This window comes from Pseudophryne corroboree, unplaced genomic scaffold, assembly GCF_028390025.1.
Source record: "Pseudophryne corroboree isolate aPseCor3 unplaced genomic scaffold, aPseCor3.hap2 scaffold_99, whole genome shotgun sequence".
Lineage (NCBI taxonomy): Eukaryota > Metazoa > Chordata > Amphibia > Anura > Myobatrachidae > Pseudophryne > Pseudophryne corroboree.
In genome coordinates this window covers 313,178-330,494 of record NW_026970570.1, presented here as the reverse complement: position 1 = coordinate 330,494, position 17,317 = coordinate 313,178, and the positions used below count along the sequence as shown (strand labels likewise).

At 39.8% G+C, this 17,317-nt stretch overlaps 4 non-coding genes across 4 annotated transcripts; all 4 read right to left on the bottom strand.

Moving 5' to 3' along the window:
* Positions 1 to 468: 468 nt before the first annotated feature.
* LOC135049391 (U1 spliceosomal RNA) lies at positions 469 to 632 on the bottom strand. Its single transcript, XR_010241148.1, has one exon. It is a non-coding gene; the product is annotated as a U1 spliceosomal RNA (small nuclear RNA).
* A 150-nt stretch (positions 633 to 782) lies between these two features.
* LOC135049329 (U1 spliceosomal RNA) lies at positions 783 to 946 on the bottom strand. The gene has a single exon (XR_010241090.1). It is a non-coding gene; the product is annotated as a U1 spliceosomal RNA (small nuclear RNA).
* Positions 947 to 1,620: 674 nt separating this feature from the next.
* LOC135049536 (U1 spliceosomal RNA) lies at positions 1,621 to 1,783 on the bottom strand. Its single transcript, XR_010241282.1, has one exon. It is a non-coding gene; the product is annotated as a U1 spliceosomal RNA (small nuclear RNA).
* A 152-nt stretch (positions 1,784 to 1,935) lies between these two features.
* Positions 1,936 to 2,099, bottom strand: LOC135049059 (U1 spliceosomal RNA). Its single transcript, XR_010240828.1, has one exon. It is a non-coding gene; the product is annotated as a U1 spliceosomal RNA (small nuclear RNA).
* Between the last annotated feature and the right edge of the window lie 15,218 nt (positions 2,100 to 17,317).

Genomic DNA, 17,317 nt, shown 5'->3' with positions numbered 1-17,317 from the left:
ACCTATTACTAAATTAAACTTGCTTCATTGGAAAGGCAGCAAGTGATGTCATCCAAGCAGTGGGTCAAAGTTGGCTTCAACCCTCGTCTGCTTATGAAAAGAGAAAAGGGATATGCAGGGCATGGCGGCCTTTTGCGACGCTTGGATGACCCCTAGTTCGCATTAAACACCCCCACCCTCCTTCGGTGTGGGGCTCATGTTGGCCATGCCCCAGCCCCTGAAGCATTCAAGCTGATTTCTTGCAGCAGCTGGGTACTGTAACAGCTCCAGAGCTGCTCTGTAAGGCAAGTAAAAGGGTGTGGGCCCTGCAGCACTACCTGTAGTTTGCATTGTGCATTGGAAGGCACAAAGTAAGCAGACGGGAGGAGAAGTCAGGATAGTGCACAAGGTTATAGAAGGGAGGGGCTCAAGAAAAGAGAAGTGGAAACAGACAGCATACTAGGCTGGAGAGAGACCTGAGACAAAGAGATCTGAATTATACGAGAGCCGTCCAGGGGAAACACAAATTATGCAGTCAAGTTTCCCACATTTGGGGAAATCGCAAGGGGCAGCACACCCAGAGTGCAATGGGTGAGCCTTGCCCTGGGAGAAGCACCTTCATGATCATAGTATCTCACCTGGCAGGTTAGTAGGAGTTGGGCTAGAGCTGGGGAGGGTCGCTGCTCGGGCACTACCTTTCAAGTGAAGGAGATCCAACTGAGGCAGCACAAGGGAACTCTCAAAAGAAGAACAAGGCTAGAGGAAGATCTGAGACAAAGAAATCTGACTTTACCAGAGCTGACCAGAGGAAAGCACAAACACAGTCCACCACTACCACAAATAATGCAGTCGAGTTTCCCACATTTGGGGAAATCACAGGGGTCAGCATACCCAGAATGCAATGAATGAACCTCACTCTGGGAAAACAATCTTCATGACAATAGTATCTCCTATGCAAAATAAGTATGATTTGGGATAGGGCTGGGGAGGGCCGCTGCTCAGGCACATCTCTGTCAAGTAAAGGAGATTCAACTGAGGCAGCACAAGGGAACTCTCATCTGGGGACAACAACTGCAGGGAGAACACATATTTTCAGATGAACATGGGGTGGCAGAAGGCTGCCTAATACTGAAGCACCCCCAAACAACAAACCAAATGCAACAACTAGTGCAAGCATTCCTGGGGGATGGCCTGCAGCAGATGGATTTGAATATGGTGATGTCATCCAAGCAGTGGGTCAAAGTTGGCTTCAACCCTTGTCTGCATATGAAAAGAGAAAAGGAGCGTGCAGGGCATGGAGGCCTTTTGTGGTGCTTGGATGACCCCTAGTTCGCATTAAGCACCCCCACCCTCCTTCGGTGTGGGGCTCATGTTGGCCATTCCCCAGCCCCTGAAGCATTCAAGCTGATTTCTTGCAGCAGCTGGGCACTGTAACAGCTCCAGAGCTGCTCTGTAAAGCAAGTAAAAGGGTGTGGGCCCTGCAGCACTACCCGTAGTTTGCATTGTGCATTGGGAGGCACAAAGTAAGCAGACGGGAGGAGAAGTCAGGATAGTGCACAAGGGTATAGAAGGGAGGGGCTCAAGAAAAAAGAAGTGGAACCAGACAGCAAACTAGGCTGGAGAGAGACCTGAGACAAAGAGATCTGAATTACATGAGAGCCGACCAGGGAAAACTCAAATTATGCAGTCAAGTTTCCCACATTTGGGGAAATCGCAGGGGCAGCACACCCAGAGTGCAATGGGTGAGCCTTGCCCTGGGAGAAGCAACTTCATGATCATAGTATCTCACCTGGCAGGTAAGTAGGAGTTGGGCTAGAGCTGGGGAGGGTCGCTGCTCGGGCACCCCCCTGTCAAGTGAAGGAGATCCAACTGAGGCAGCACAAGGGAACTCTCGAAAGAAGAACAAGGCTAGAGGAAGATCTGAGACAAAGAAATCTGAATTTTACCAGAGCTGACCAGAGGAAAGCACAAATACAGTCCCCCACTACCACAAATAATGCAGTCGAGTTTCCCACATTTGGGGAAATCACAGGGGTCAGCATACCCAGAATGCAATGAATGAACCTAACCCTGGGAGAACAATCTTCATGACCATGGTATCTCCTATGCAAAATAAGTATGATTTGGGATAGGGCTGGGGAGGGCCGTTGCTCAGGCACATCTCTGTCAAGTAAGTTGCATTTGATTTGTTGTTTGGGGGTGCTTCAGTATTAGGCAGCCTTCTGCCCTACCATGTTCATCTGAAAATATGTGTTCTCCCTGCAGTTGTTGTCCCCAGATGAGAGTTCCCTTGTGCTGCCTCAGTTGAATCTCCTTTTGGAGAAGACCTCAATAAGATTGTAGCTGATCTGGCTACTGCTAAAACAGCTTGCCTACCTAGTATGACTCCTACCACGCAGAAGGCTAAAAGTACTTTTCTTGGCCCTTTCATCCTCCAGGTAAAGCGTACCCAAGGTCAGGCATACCCAAAGCAAGCTCATGTTTCCAGACCTGCCAAGCCCAGACTGAAGCAATCCTGGGCTGCCCATCAGCCTGCTTCCAAAACGGACAAGCCTGCCGCATGACGGTGCAGGCCTCCCTCTGGGGGATCCCAGGGTGGGGGGCCCGACTTCTAGGTTTGGCAAAGAAAGGTATAATTCTAAGCTAGAGAATTCTGTTTGGAGCTCACCTTGTACTTTGTGAAGAAATAATCAGCATTGTGGCTGAGCAGATACATGTAGTGTGTGGCTGCAAACTGCATGGATCTGCTGCGTTGTAATGCTGATTCTTTTTTTTTGCAAAGTACCAATAGCTTCATATAATGTTCACAATTTTTATGCAGGATCAAATAGCTCAATAGGTAGGGTGTTTGATTAGAATTCAACAGGTTATAGGTTTGAATCCTGGGTATGGTAGTTTGAGATGTGTTATTTAATAAAGTATGTTGTTCTGACTGCCGGCATCCTATCACCTGGGATATCATACTAAATAAATGGAGTTGATCAAATTTTTTTTTTTTTTTAACTAGGGACAATTTCCAGATACTTCCCTTTATAACTGAGATTGCCCCCTGGAACTTCACATCAGTTGACAACTATGCATGAGTGGGCAGTGCTTGCCCTGGATCTGTCCACCCATTTATGTGCCGCCATAAAATAAAGCATGACTAACAGTTATCCTGGGCGTACACTACACAATTATCTGTCAGGCTATCTATCCAGTCTGGATGGTTGGAATGAAAATCTGGTAATGTATAGGAGCAAATGTCAATTAACCATTTGCTCCCAAACACTAGAAAAGTGGTCAAAAATGGTCATTACACAAATTGGTTAAACCCAAAATTTAACCAATTTGTTTAGGGGACCATTTTTGTCCATTTTTTAGTGTTTGAGAGTAAATCGTTGATGGTCATTTGCTCACATAGATAACCGGATTTCTATTCCAACCAGCCAGTGTTGGAGAGATGGTCTGCCAGATTACATAATGCATACCAGAGCCATAACTAGACTTTTTGGTGCCCTGTGACAGAGAATGATATGCCCTCCCCCCCATTTTTGCAATATGGACAAAAGGCGCATGCCTTGTGGGGAAGGGGCATAACAAGATTGGTCTCAGAGAAAGCACATGAGATATGAAGATATATCTAGTATACTTGACACTCAATGGTTTGTGGTATTGCAGGGGTGCCCTCCTTAAATGCATATACAGTCACACATGGCATGTTTGTGTAAATGGCATATCAGCAGTCAGCACTAACTGGTGACATGCCATTTGTACAAGTAAGCCATGTGTGACTAATATATAAACATACTTTATTAAATAACACCTCAAACTATCATACCCAGGATTCAAACCTAAAACCTGTTAAATTCTAATCAAACACCCTACCCATTGAGCTACTTGATCCTGCATCTATTCTAACCTCCAAAAACAGATTCAGTTGCATTTTCCAGCGTGTTTTGTTTGCGCCTTTGCAAATGTCTTACATCGACAAACTTATTTAGTACTATTTTGCAAATAGGGTTACATTGTCGCAACATTGTGTTCCCTAATTGCTTGATTTTTTAAATGCAAAAATTGATAAAGACACCTGATAATTGCTCTGTGGAGTCTTCTTTTGTGTCTACTTCTTATCTACATTTAATTCCCTACCTATAATCAAGGCATTTTTAAATGCTGGGTGCTGCCAGGACGTGAGGCCTACCTAGTCTTTAGATCTGAATTTGAATGTACTTGTGAACTAACTTAATTTCCTACTTCTAAATTCATTCCTAAATTCACTACTTACATTAATCCTGTAGTTGGGCATTTTGAGCCTTCAATTGGGGGCATTGTTTTGTGTCCAGACCAGCAGCTGGTGGTGTGCATTTGCTGGAAAGGCATCGAAGACCTCCGATATGCTGCATCTCCTGATGTGTGTCTGCCTCAAGTGGCTGTCAGCAAATGCATGCTAGACACCCCATTCCAAGCTGATTGTGACATCACGGAACATGCATCATAGAACAGGCATGCTAGAACATGGGTCTTCAACCTGCGACCCTCCAGCTGCTGTGGAACTACATATCCCAGCATGCCCTGCCTCAGTTTTAGCATACCTTAAAAGCAAAACTGTGGCAGGGCATGCTGGGATGTGTAGTTTCACAGCAGCTGGAGGGCCACAGGATGAAGACCCATGTGCTAGAACCAAACCGCAGGTACATTGAATGCTAGCAAGCTGAATGTTTAAATCCTTTTTGTTCCGCAGCATTCCAATGCGGAAGATTCCATGGAACCAGAGATTATTCCATTGAGAAGGACATGCTGCCTGGATGACTGCACTGTGCAAATTAAATCACGGAGCCAGTTGGCTTGTGGGTGGCTCTGGTGACTGGGTGGTTGGGTGGGCGGTGTGTCGGAGGTGGAGCACATGCAAATGAATGTGTATCATCCAGCTAGTGAGAGAGAAAACTCATGTAGGAGTGTGCCTGCTTGTCAGTGAGTTATGCACCTTGCCAGACGTCAAATCTACATGGAGCAACTGGAGGGGACAAGAGCAGGTTTGGAAAATATAGACAGAAGAGCATATATGCTGGCGCATTCTCCATGATTGTGTCAGCTTATGTTTTGGTGCACTGCACTTTCCTCCACTAAGTTTTAGCCATTTTGTTTAAACGCAAGTGTAGTTGCTTCTCGCTCTTTTGGCTGTGATATTGTATTGTGGTTGAAGAGTCTGCTGGAGGGATTGTTTTCTTCATTGGCGAGAGACTGAAGATATTCCAGGATGGAAGGCTTGGGAACACTATCCGTTTTTCAGTTGTGGAAGAGTTGAAAGACCGGATTGGACTACATTCTATAGTAAAGGGTATCTTTGTATTTATTAATCCTCCCTTTATATGTGTCTGTCTTTCAATAAAGCTTTGGGCTTGTGATTCCGTCACCCTCTTACACTCCACACCCATAGCCTTATTAACTATTGTATTGTTTAAATGTATAGTGCAGTTCATGATTTATAGTGTAGGCTGACCTGTGCTGTAGTTCTTGAACTGTACTATACCGACAGCATTTGTATTGTGTTTTGGCTGTGCTGCAACACAGTACTTATGTGTGTAATGTTTATGTATGTTTTTTTGCTTCTTTATGTCAATAAAGACTGCTTTTTTAATCCAATATCTGAAAACAATCAATGTTTATCTTTGATGGCAAAAGAAGTGGTATGATATTTGCTGCTTTTGAAAGGCAATATCTGATATGTCCCCTATCTGGGAACCATATATTAAATGGCTTTTCAGAAAAGGGAGATGGGAGAAGAGCTTTCAGTACTTGTAGGACCGATGCACATTTCCTATTCTAGCCTCCAAAAACAGATTCAGTTGCATTTTCCAGCGTGTTTTGGATGCGCCTTTGCAAATGTCTTACATCGACAAACTTATTTAGTACTATTTTGCAAATAGGGTTACATTGTTGCAACCTAATTGCTTGATTTTTTAAATGCAACAATTGATAAAAACACCTGATAACTGCTCTGCGGAGTCTTATTTTGTGTCTACTTCTTATCTACATTTAATTCCGTACCTCTAATCAAGGCATTTTTAAATGCTGGCGGCTGCCAGGACGTGAGGCCTACCTAGACTTTAGATCTGAATTTGAATGTACTTGTGAACTAACTTAATTTCCTACTTCTAAATTCATTCCTAAATTTACTACTTACATGAATCCTGTAGTTGGGCATTTTGGGACTTCGATTGTGGGCATTGTTTTGTGTCCAGACCAGCAGCAGGTGGTGTGCATTTGCTGGAAAGGCATCGAAGACCTCCGATATGCTGCATCTCCTGATGTGTGTCTCCCTCAAGTGGCTGTCAGCAAATGCCTGCTAGACACCCCATTCCAAGCTGATTGTGACATCACGGAACATGCATCATAGAACAGGCATGCTAAAACATGGGTCTTCAACCTGCGACCCTCCAGCTGCTGTGGAACTACACATCCCAGCATGCCCTGCCTCAGTTTTAGCATACCTTATAGCAAAACTGTGGCAGGGCATGCTGGGATGTGTAGTTTCACAGCAGCTGGAGGGCCACAGGATGAAGACCCATGTGCTAGAGCCAAGCCGCAGGTACATTGAATGCTAGCAAGCTGAATATTTAAATCCTTTTTGTTCCGCAGCATTCCAATGCGGAAGATTCCATGGAACCAGAGATCCTTCCATTGAGAAGGACATGCTGCCTGGATGACTACACTGTGCAAATTAAATCACGGAGCCAGTTGGTTTGTGGGTGGCTCTGGTGACTGGGTGGTTGGGTGGGTGGTGTGTCGGAGGTGGAGCACATGCAAATGATTGTGTATCATCCAGCTAGTGAGAGTGAAAACTCATGCAGGAGTGTGCCTGCTTGTCAGTGGGTTATGCACCTTGCCAGACGTTAAATCTACATAGAGCAGCTGGAGGGGACAAGAGCAGGTTTGCAAAATATAGATAGAAGAGCATATATGCTGGCGCATTCTCCATGATTGTGTCAGCTTATGTTTTGGTGCACTGCACTTTCCTCCACTAAGTTTTAGCCATTTTTGTTAAGCTCAAGTGTAGTTGCTTCTCGGCCTTTTGGCTGTGATCTTGTATTGTGGTTGAAGGGTCTGCTGGAGGGAGGGATTGCTTTCTTCATTGGCGAAAGACCAAAGATATTCCAGGATGGAAGGCTTGGGAACACTATCCGTTTTTCAATTGTGGAAGAGTTGAAAGACCGGATTGGACTACATTCTATAGTAAAGGATGTCTTTCTATTTATTAATCCTCCCCTTATATGTGTCAGTCTTTCAATAAAGCTTCGGGCTTGTGATTCCCTCACCCTCTTACACTCCACACCCATAGCCTTATTAACTGTTGTATTATTGTACAGTTTAAATGTATAGTGCAGTTCATGATTTATAGTGTAGGCTGGCCTGTGCTGTAGTTCTTGAACTGTACTATACCGTCAGCATTTCTATTGTGTTTTGGCATTGCCGCAACGCGGTACTTATGTGTGTAATGTTTATGTATGTTTTTTTGCTTCTTTATGTGCATCGGTCCTACAAGTACTGAAAGCTCTTCTCCCATCTCCCTTTTCTGAAAAGCCATTTAATATATGGTTCCCAGATAGGGGACATATCAGATATTGCCTTTCAAAAGCATCAAATATCATACCACTTTTATTGCCATCAAAGATAAACATTGATTGTTTTCAGATATTGGCTTGAAAAAGCAGTTTTTATTGACATTAAAAAAACATACATAAACATTACACACATAAGTACAGTGTTGCAGCACAGCCAAAACACAATACAAATGCTGACGGTATAGTACAGTTCCAGAACTACAGCACAGGCCAGCCTACACTATAAATCATGAACTGCACTATACATTTAAACTATACAATAATACAACAGTTAATAAGGCTATGGGTGTGGAGTGTAAGAGGGTGAGGGATTCACAAAACCGAAGCTTTATTGTAACACAGACACATATAAGGGGAGGGTCAATAAATAGAAAGATATCCTTTACTATAGAATGTAGTCCAATCCGACCTCTGTGCTCTTCCACAACTGAAAAACAGATAGTGTTCCCAAGCCTTCCATCCTGGAATATCTTTGGTCTTTCGCCAATGAAGAAAACAATCCCTCCCTCCAGCAGACCCTTCAACCACGATACAAGATCACAGCCAAAAGGCCGAGAAGCAACTACACTTGAGCTTAACAAAAATGGCTAAAACTTAGTGGAGGAAAGTGCAGTGCACCAAAACATAAGCTGACACAATCATGGAGAATGCGCCAGCATATATGCTCTTCTATCTATATTTTGCAAACCTGCTCTTGTCCCCTCCAGCTGCTCTATGTAGATTTAACGTCTGGCAAGGTGCATAACCCACTGACAAGCAGGCACACTCCTGCATGAGTTTTCTCTCTCACTAGCTGGATGATACACAATCATTTGCATGCGCTCCACTTCCGACACACCACCCACCCAACCACCCAGTCACCAGAGCCACCCACAAGCCAACTGGCTCCGTGATTTAATTTGCACAGTGTAGTCATCCAGGCAGCATGTCCTTCTCAATGGAAGGATCTCTGGTTCCATGGAATCTTCCGCATTGGAATGCTGCGGAACAAAAAGGATTTAAATATTCAGCTTGCTAGCATTCAATGTACCTGCGGCTTGGCTCTAGCACATGGGTCTTCATCCTGTGGCCCTCCAGCTGCTGTGAAACTACACATCCCAGCATGCCCTGCCACAGTTTTGCTATTAAGGTATGCTAAAACTGAGGCAGGGCATGCTGGGATGTGTAGTTCCACAGCAGCTGGAGGGTCGCAGGTTGAAGACCCATGTTTTAGCATGCCTGTTCTATGATGCATGTTCCATGATGTCACAATCAGCTTGGAATGGGGTGTCTAGCAGGCATTTGCTGACAGCCACTTGAGGGAGACACACATCAGGAGATGCAGCATATCGGAGGTCTTCGATGCCTTTCCAGCAAATGCACACCACCTGCTGCTGGTCTGGACACAAAACAATGCCCACAATCGAAGTCCCAAAATGCCCAACTACAGGATTCATGTAAGTAGTGAATTTAGGAATGAATTTAGAAGTAGGAAATTAAGTTAGTTCACAAGTACATTCAAATTCAGATCTAAAGACTAAACACAAACACAAAATAAGACTCCACAGAGCAATTATCAGGTGTCTTTATCAATTGTTGCATTTTAAAAATCAAGCAATTAGGGAACACAATGTTGCGACAATGTAACCCTATTTGCAAAATAGTACTAAATAAGTTTGTCGATGTAAGACATTTGCAAAGGCGCAAACAAAACACGCTGGAAAATGCAACTGAATCTGTTTTTGGAGGTTAGAAAAGATGCAGGATCAAGTAGCTCCATGGGTAGGGTGTTTGATTAGAATTCAACAGGTTATAGGTTTGAATCCAGGGTATGATAGTTTGAGGTGTTATTTAATAAAGTATGTTTATATATTAGTCACACATGGCTTACTTGTACAAATGGCATGTCACCAGTTAGTGCTGACTGTTGATATGCCTTTTGCACTAAAACAAATTAAAATGGTAAAAGTTATTGTACTTTAAGTAAAAATAAAAGCTAAAATATCAATCCCAGTTTTGGATTACTTTAATGAACAAAAAAAAAATGCATATAGCAAAGGATAGTTTCAATCTGCCTACCTCTGGGTTATGGGCCCAGCATGCTTCCATTGCAGTACTCTGCTGCACATGTAAGTGCAAGAGATCCTGAAGCACTCACTCATCATGCGAAAGTACCAATGTGTTTCTTCATTGGTTGCTGGAAGAAACATCTTACAAAAACTCTCCAGATTATTGACTTTTTAAAGTTTTTCTAGGAAACGTTCTAGATGAATGCTTATTAATCTTTGTCAGTATGTACTTTTTGCAAAGTGTCTCTGTGGCGCAATCGGTTAGTGTGTTCAGCTATTAATCAAAAGGTTGGTGGTTCAATCCCACCCAGGGACGTAATTGACCTTGTAATCAGATTTTGGTGATATTTAAGTAGACAAGTCAAAATTGCAAACCCCCTCTTATGGTGTAGGGTACCTGGCCTTCTCTGATGTAATCAGAGTTAGATTTGATTAAGTGATTTTATAAAAAAAACAGCTAGGAAGCACAATTTAGCAGTGGGTTGCAGAGAAAAAGAAAAATGCTGGCAGAAAAATCCAATTGAGTGATTAAACAGCTCTTCATTTTCTGGGTTTATTTTTATGATAACAAATTTGTTCTCTGAAAAGTGTCCACAAAGCCAAGTATCTGATTAACATCTTTGTAGGGATGTTTTTTCACCTATTACTAAATTAAACTTGCTTCATTGGAAAGGCAGCAAGATGCATCCTCATTTCAATATCTACGGAAATAATACAGGTTGACACCAGGAAACATTAACGCCACTGCATCTTTGCTGTTTTCTCATGTGGAAGTCTGTTTAATGTGAAAACAAGGTGATATCTAATTAGCACACAGGTAAGGAATTAAGAAAATCTTTATTTAAGGGTGAAGATGTTTCTCACAAAATCGTTGCCCCAATGCATCATTGAAATTCAAGCTGGAAAGATGATTTTAATATATCACTTGTACATTTTGTATTGCTCTTCTGGTGACAATGTAGTTTGTTTTTGTCAATTACCATTTTAATAATCGGGTAAAGAAAATTAATTGGATTTTTGAAAGAAAACAATACTGTCAATATACTATTAAAACAAATTAAAATGGTAAAAGTTATTGTACTTTAAGTAAAAATAAAAGAGCAAAAATATCAATCCCAGTTTTGGATTAATTTAATTAACAAAAAAAAATGCATATAGCAGAGGATAGTTTCAATCTGCCTACCTCTGGGTTATGGACCCAGCATGCTTCCATTACAGTACTCTGCTGCACATGTAAGTGCAAGAGATCCTGAAGCACTCACTCGTCATGGGAAAGTACCAATGTGTTTCTTCATTGGTTGATGGAAGAAACATCTTACAAAAACTCTCCACATTATTGACTTTTTAAAATGTTTCTAGGAATCGTTCTAGATGAATGCTTATTAGCCTTTGTCAGTATGTACTTTTGCAAAGTGTCGCTGTGGCGCAATCAGTTAGTGTGTAAGGCTATTAACCAAAAGGTTGGTGGTTTAATCCCACCCAGGGACTTAATTGACCTTGTTATCAGATTTTGGTGATCTTTAAGTAGACAAGTCAAAATTTCAAACCCCCTGTTATGGTGTAGGGTACCTGGCCTTCTCTGATGTAATCAGAGTTAGATTTGATTCAGTGATTTTATAAAAACAGCTAGGAAGCACAATTTAGCAGTGGGTTGCAGAGAAAAAGAAATATGCTGGCAGAAAAATCCAATTGAGTGATTAAACAGCTCTTCATTTTCTGGCTTTATTTTTATGCTAACTAATTTGTTCTCTGAAAAGTGTCCACAAAGCCAAGTATCTGATTAACATATTTGTAGGGATGGTTTTTCACCTATTACTAAATTAAACTTGCTTCATTGGAAAGGCAGCAAGATGCATCCTCATTTCAATATCTACTGAAATAATACAGGTTGACACCAGGAAACATTAACGCCACTGCATCCTTGCTGCTTTCTCATGTGGAAGTCTGTTTAATGTGAAAACAAGGTGATATCTAATTAGCACACAGGTAAGGAATTAAGAAAATCTTTATTTAAGGGTGAAGATGTTTCTCACAAAATCGTTGCCCCAATGCATCATTGAAATTCAAGCTGGAAAGATGATTTTAATATATCACTTGTACATTTTGTATTGCTCTTCTGGTGACAATGTAGTTTGTTTTTGTCAATTACCATTTTAATAATAGGGTAAAGAAAATTAAGTGGATTTTTGAAAGAAAACAATACTGTCAATATACTATTAAAACAAATTAAAATGGTAAAAGTTATTGTACTTTAAGTAAAAATAAAAGCTAAAATATCAATCCCAGTTTTGGATTACTTTAATGAACAAAAAAAAAATGCATATAGCAAAGGATAGTTTCAATCTGCCTACCTCTGGGTTATGGGCCCAGCATGCTTCCATTGCAGTACTCTGCTGCACATGTAAGTGCAAGAGATCCTGAAGCACTCACTCATCATGCGAAAGTACCAATGTGTTTCTTCATTGGTTGCTGGAAGAAACATCTTACAAAAACTCTCCAGATTATTGACTTTTTAAAGTTTTTCTAGGAAACGTTCTAGATGAATGCTTATTAGTCTTTGTCAGTATGGACTTTTTGCAAAGTGTCTCTGTGGCGCAATCGGTTAGTGTGTTCAGCTATTAGTCAAAAGGTTGGTGGTTCAATCCCACCCAGGGACGTAATTGACCTTGTGATCAGATTTTGGTGATATTTAAGTAGACAAGTCAAAATTGCAAACCCCCTCTTATGGTGTAGGGTACCTGGCCTTCTCTGATGTAATCAGAGTTAGATTTGATTAAGTGATTTTATAAAAAATCAGCTAGGAAGCACAATTTAGCAGTGGGTTGCAGAGAAAAAGAAAAATGCTGGCAGAAAAATCCAATTGAGTGATTAAACAGCTCTTCATTTTCTGGCTTTATTTTTATGATAACAAATTTGTTCTCTGAAAAGTGTCCACAAAGCCAAGTATCTGATTAACATCTTTGTAGGGATGGTTTTTCACCTATTACTAAATTAAACTTGCTTCATTGGAAAGGCAGCAAGATGCATCCTCATTTCAATATCTACGGAAATAATACAGGTTGACACCAGGAAACATTAACGCCACTGCATCTTTGCTGTTTTCTCATGTGGAAGTCTGTTTAATGTGAAAACAAGGTGATATCTAATTAGCACACAGGTAAGGAATTAAGAAAATCTTTATTTAAGGGTGAAGATGTTTCTCACAAAATCGTTGCCCCAATGCATCATTGAAATTCAAGCTGGAAAGATGATTTTAATATATCACTTGTACGTTTTGTATTGCTCTTCTGGTGACAATGTAGTTTGTTTTTGTCAATTACCATTTTAATAATCGGGTAAAGAAAATTAATTGGATTTTTGAAAGAAAACAATACTGTCAATATACTATTAAAACAAATTAAAATGGTAAAAGTTATTGTACTTTAAGTAAAAATAAAAGAGCAAAAATATCAATCCCAGTTTTGGATTACTTTAATTAACAAAAAAAAATGCATATAGCAGAGGATAGTTTCAATCTGCCTACCTCTGGGTTATGGACCCAGCATGCTTCCATTACAGTACTCTGCTGCACATGTAAGTGCAAGAGATCCTGAAGCACTCACTCATCATGGGAAAGTACCAATGTGTTTCTTCATTGGTTGATGGAAGAAACATCTTACAAAAACTCTCCACATTATTGACTTTTTAAAATGTTTCTAGGAATCGTTCTAGATGAATGCTTATTAGCCTTTGTCAGTATATAGTTTTGCAAAGTGTCGCTGTGGCGCAATCAGTTAGTGTGTAAGGCTATTAACCAAAAGGTTGGTGGTTCAATCCCACCCAGGGACTTAATTGACCTTGTGATCAGATTTTGGTGATCTTTAAGTAGACAAGTCAACATTTCAAACCCCCTGTTATGGTGTAGGGTACCTGGCCTTCTCTGATGTAATCAGAGTTAGATTTGATTCAGTGATTTTATAAAAACAGCTAGGAAGCACAATTTAGCAGTGGGTTGCAGAGAAAAAGAAATATGCTGGCAGAAAAATCCAATTGAGTGATTAAACAGCTCTTCATTTTCTGGCTTTATTTTTATGCTAACTAATTTGTTCTCTGAAAAGTGTCCACAAAGCCAAGTATCTGATTAACATATTTGTAGTGATGGTTTTTCACCTATTACTAAATTAAACTTGCTTCATTGGAAAGGCAGCAAGATGCATCCTCATTTCAATATCTACTGAAATAATACAGGTTGACACCAGGAAACATTAACGCCACTGCATCCTTGCTGCTTTCTCATGTGGAAGTCTGTTTAATGTGAAAACAAGGTGATATCTAATTAGCACACAGGTAAGGAATTAAGAAAATCTTTATTTAAGGGTGAAGATGTTTCTCACAAAATCGTTGCCCCAATGCATCATTGAAATTCAAGCTGGAAAGATGATTTTAATATATCACTTGTACATTTTGTATTGCTCTTCTGGTGACAATGTAGTTTGTTTTTGTCAATTACCATTTTAATAATCGGGTAAAGAAAATTAATTGGATTTTTGAAAGAAAACAATACTGTCAATATACTATTAAAACAAATTAAAATGGTAAAAGTTATTGTACTTTAAGTAAAAATAAAAGCTAAAATATCAATCCCAGTTTTGGATTACTTTAATGAACAAAAAAAAATGCATATAGCAAAGGATAGTTTCAATCTGCCTACCTCTGGGTTATGGGCCCAGCATGCTTCCAGTGCAGTACTCTGCTGCACATGTAAGTGCAAGAGATCCTGAAGCACTCACTCATCATGCGAAAGTACCAATGTGTTTCTTCATTGGTTGCTGGAAGAAACATCTTACAAAAACTCTCCAGATTATTGACTTTTTAAAGTTTTTCTAGGAAACGTTCTAGATGAATGCTTATTAGTCTTTGTCAGTATGTACTTTTTGCAAAGTGTCTCTGTGGCGCAATCGGTTAGTGTGTTCAGCTATTAATCAAAAGGTTGGTGGTTCAATCCCACCCAGGGACGTAATTGACCTTGTGATCAGATTTTGGTGATATTTAAGTAGACAAGTCAAAATTTCGAAAACCCCTGTTATGGTGTAGGGTACCTGGCCTTCTCTGATGTAATCAGAGTTAGATTTGATTCAGTGATTTTATAAAAACAGCTAGGAAGCACAATTTAGCAGTGGGTTGCAGAGAAAAAGAAATATGCTGGCAAAAAAATCCAATTGACTGATTAAACAGCTCTTCATTTTCTGGCTTTATTTTTATGCTAACAAATTTGTTCTCTGAAAAGTGTCCACAAAGCCAAGTATCTGATTAACATCTTTGTAGGGATGGTTTTTCACCTATTACTAAATTAAACTTGCTTCATTGGAAAGGCAGCAAGATGCATCCTCATTTCAATATCTACTGAAATAATACAGGTTGACACCAGGAAACATTAACGCCACTGCATCCTTGCTGCTTTCTCATGTGGAAGTCTGTTTAATGTGAAAACAAGGTGATATCTAATTAGCACACAGGTAAGGAATTAAGAAAATCTTTATTTAAGGGTGAAGATGTTTCTCACAAAATCGTTGCCCCAATGCATCATTGAAATTCAAGCTGGAAAGATGATTTTAATATATCACTTGTACATTTTGTATTGCTCTTCTGGTGACAATGTAGTTTGCTTTTGTCAATTACCATTTTAATAATCGGGTAAAGAAAATTAATTGGATTTTTGAAAGAAAACAATACTGTCAATATACTATTAAAACAAATTAAAATGGTAAAAGTTATTGTACTTTAAGTAAAAATAAAAGAGCAAAAATATCAATCCCAGTTTTGGATTACTTTAATTAACAAAAAAAAAATGCATATAGCAGAGGATAGTTTCAATCTGCCTACCTCTGGGTTATGGACCCAGCATGCTTCCATTACAGTACTCTGCTGCACATGTAAGTGCAAGAGATCCTGAAGCACTCACTCATCATGGGAAAGTACCAATGTGTTTCTTCATTGGTTGATGGAAGAAACATCATACAAAAACTCTCCACATTATTGACTTTTTAAAATGTTTCTAGGAATCGTTCTAGATGAATGCTTATTAGCCTTTGTCAGTTTGTACTTTTGCAAAGTGTCGCGGTGGCGCAATCAGTTAGTGTGTAAGGCTATTAACCAAAAGGTTGGTGGTTCAATCCCACCCAGGGACTTAATTGACCTTGTTATCAGATTTTGGTGATCTTTAAGTAGACAAGTCAAAATTTCAAACCCCCTGTTATGGTGTAGGGTACCTGGCCTTCTCTGATGTAATCAGAGTTAGATTTGATTCAGTGATTTTATAAAAACAGCTAGGAAGCACAATTTAGCAGTGGGTTGCAGAGAAAAAGAAAAATGCTGGCAGAAAAATCCAATTGAGTGATTAAACAGCTCTTCATTTTCTGGCTTTATTTTTATGCTAACTAATTTGTTCTCTGAAAAGTGTCCACAAAGCCAAGTATCTGATTAACATATTTGTAGGGATGGTTTTTCACCTATTACTAAATTAAACTTGCTTCATTGGAAAGGCAGCAAGATGCATCCTCATTTCAATATCTACTGAAATAATACAGGTTGACACCAGGAAACATTAACGCCACTGCATCCTTGCTGCTTTCTCATGTGGAAGTCTGTTTAATGTGAAAACAAGGTGATATCTAATTAGCACACAGGTAAGGAATTAAGAAAATCTTTATTTAAGGGTGAAGATGTTTCTCACAAAATCGTTGCCCCAATGCATCATTGAAATTCAAGCTGGAAAGATGATTTTAATATATCACTTGTACATTTTGTATTGCTCTTCTGGTGACAATGTAGTTTGTTTTTGTCAATTACCATTTTAATAATCGGGTAAAGAAAATTAAGTGGATTTTTGAAAGAAAACAATACTGTCAATATACTATTAAAACAAATTAAAATGGTAAAAGTTATTGTACTTTAAGTAAAAATAAAAGCTAAAATATCAATCCCAGTTTTGGATTACTTTAATGAACAAAAAAAAATGCATATAGCAAAGGATAGTTTCAATCTGCCTACCTCTGGGTTATGGACCCAGCATGCTTCCATTGCAGTACTCTGCTGCACATGTAAGTGCAAGAGATCCTGAAGCACTCACTCATCATGCGAAAGTACCAATGTGTTTCTTCATTGGTTGCTGGAAGAAACATCTTACAAACACTCTCCAGATTATTGACTTTTTAAAGTTTTTCTAGGAAACGTTCTAGATGAATGCTTATTAGTCTTTGTCAGTATATACTTTTTGCAAAGTGTCTCTGTGGCGCAATCGGTTAGTGTGTTCAGCTATTAATCAAAAGGTTGGTGGTTCAATCCCACCCAGGGACGTAATTGACCTTGTGATCAGATTTTGGTGATATTTAAGTAGACAAGTCAAAATTGCAAACCCCCTCTTATGGTGTAGGGTACCTGGCCTTCTCTGATGTAATCAGAGTTAGATTTGATTCAGTGATTTTATAAAAACAGCTAGGAAGCACAATTTAGCAGTGGGTTGCAGAGAAAAAGAAATATGCTGGCAGAAAAATCCAATTGAGTGATTAAACAGCTCTTCATTTTCTGGCTTTATTTTTATGCTAACTAATTTGTTCTCTGAAAAGTGTCCACAAAGCCAAGTATCTGATTAACATATTTGTAGTGATGGTTTTTCACCTATTACTAAATTAAACTTGCTTCATTGGA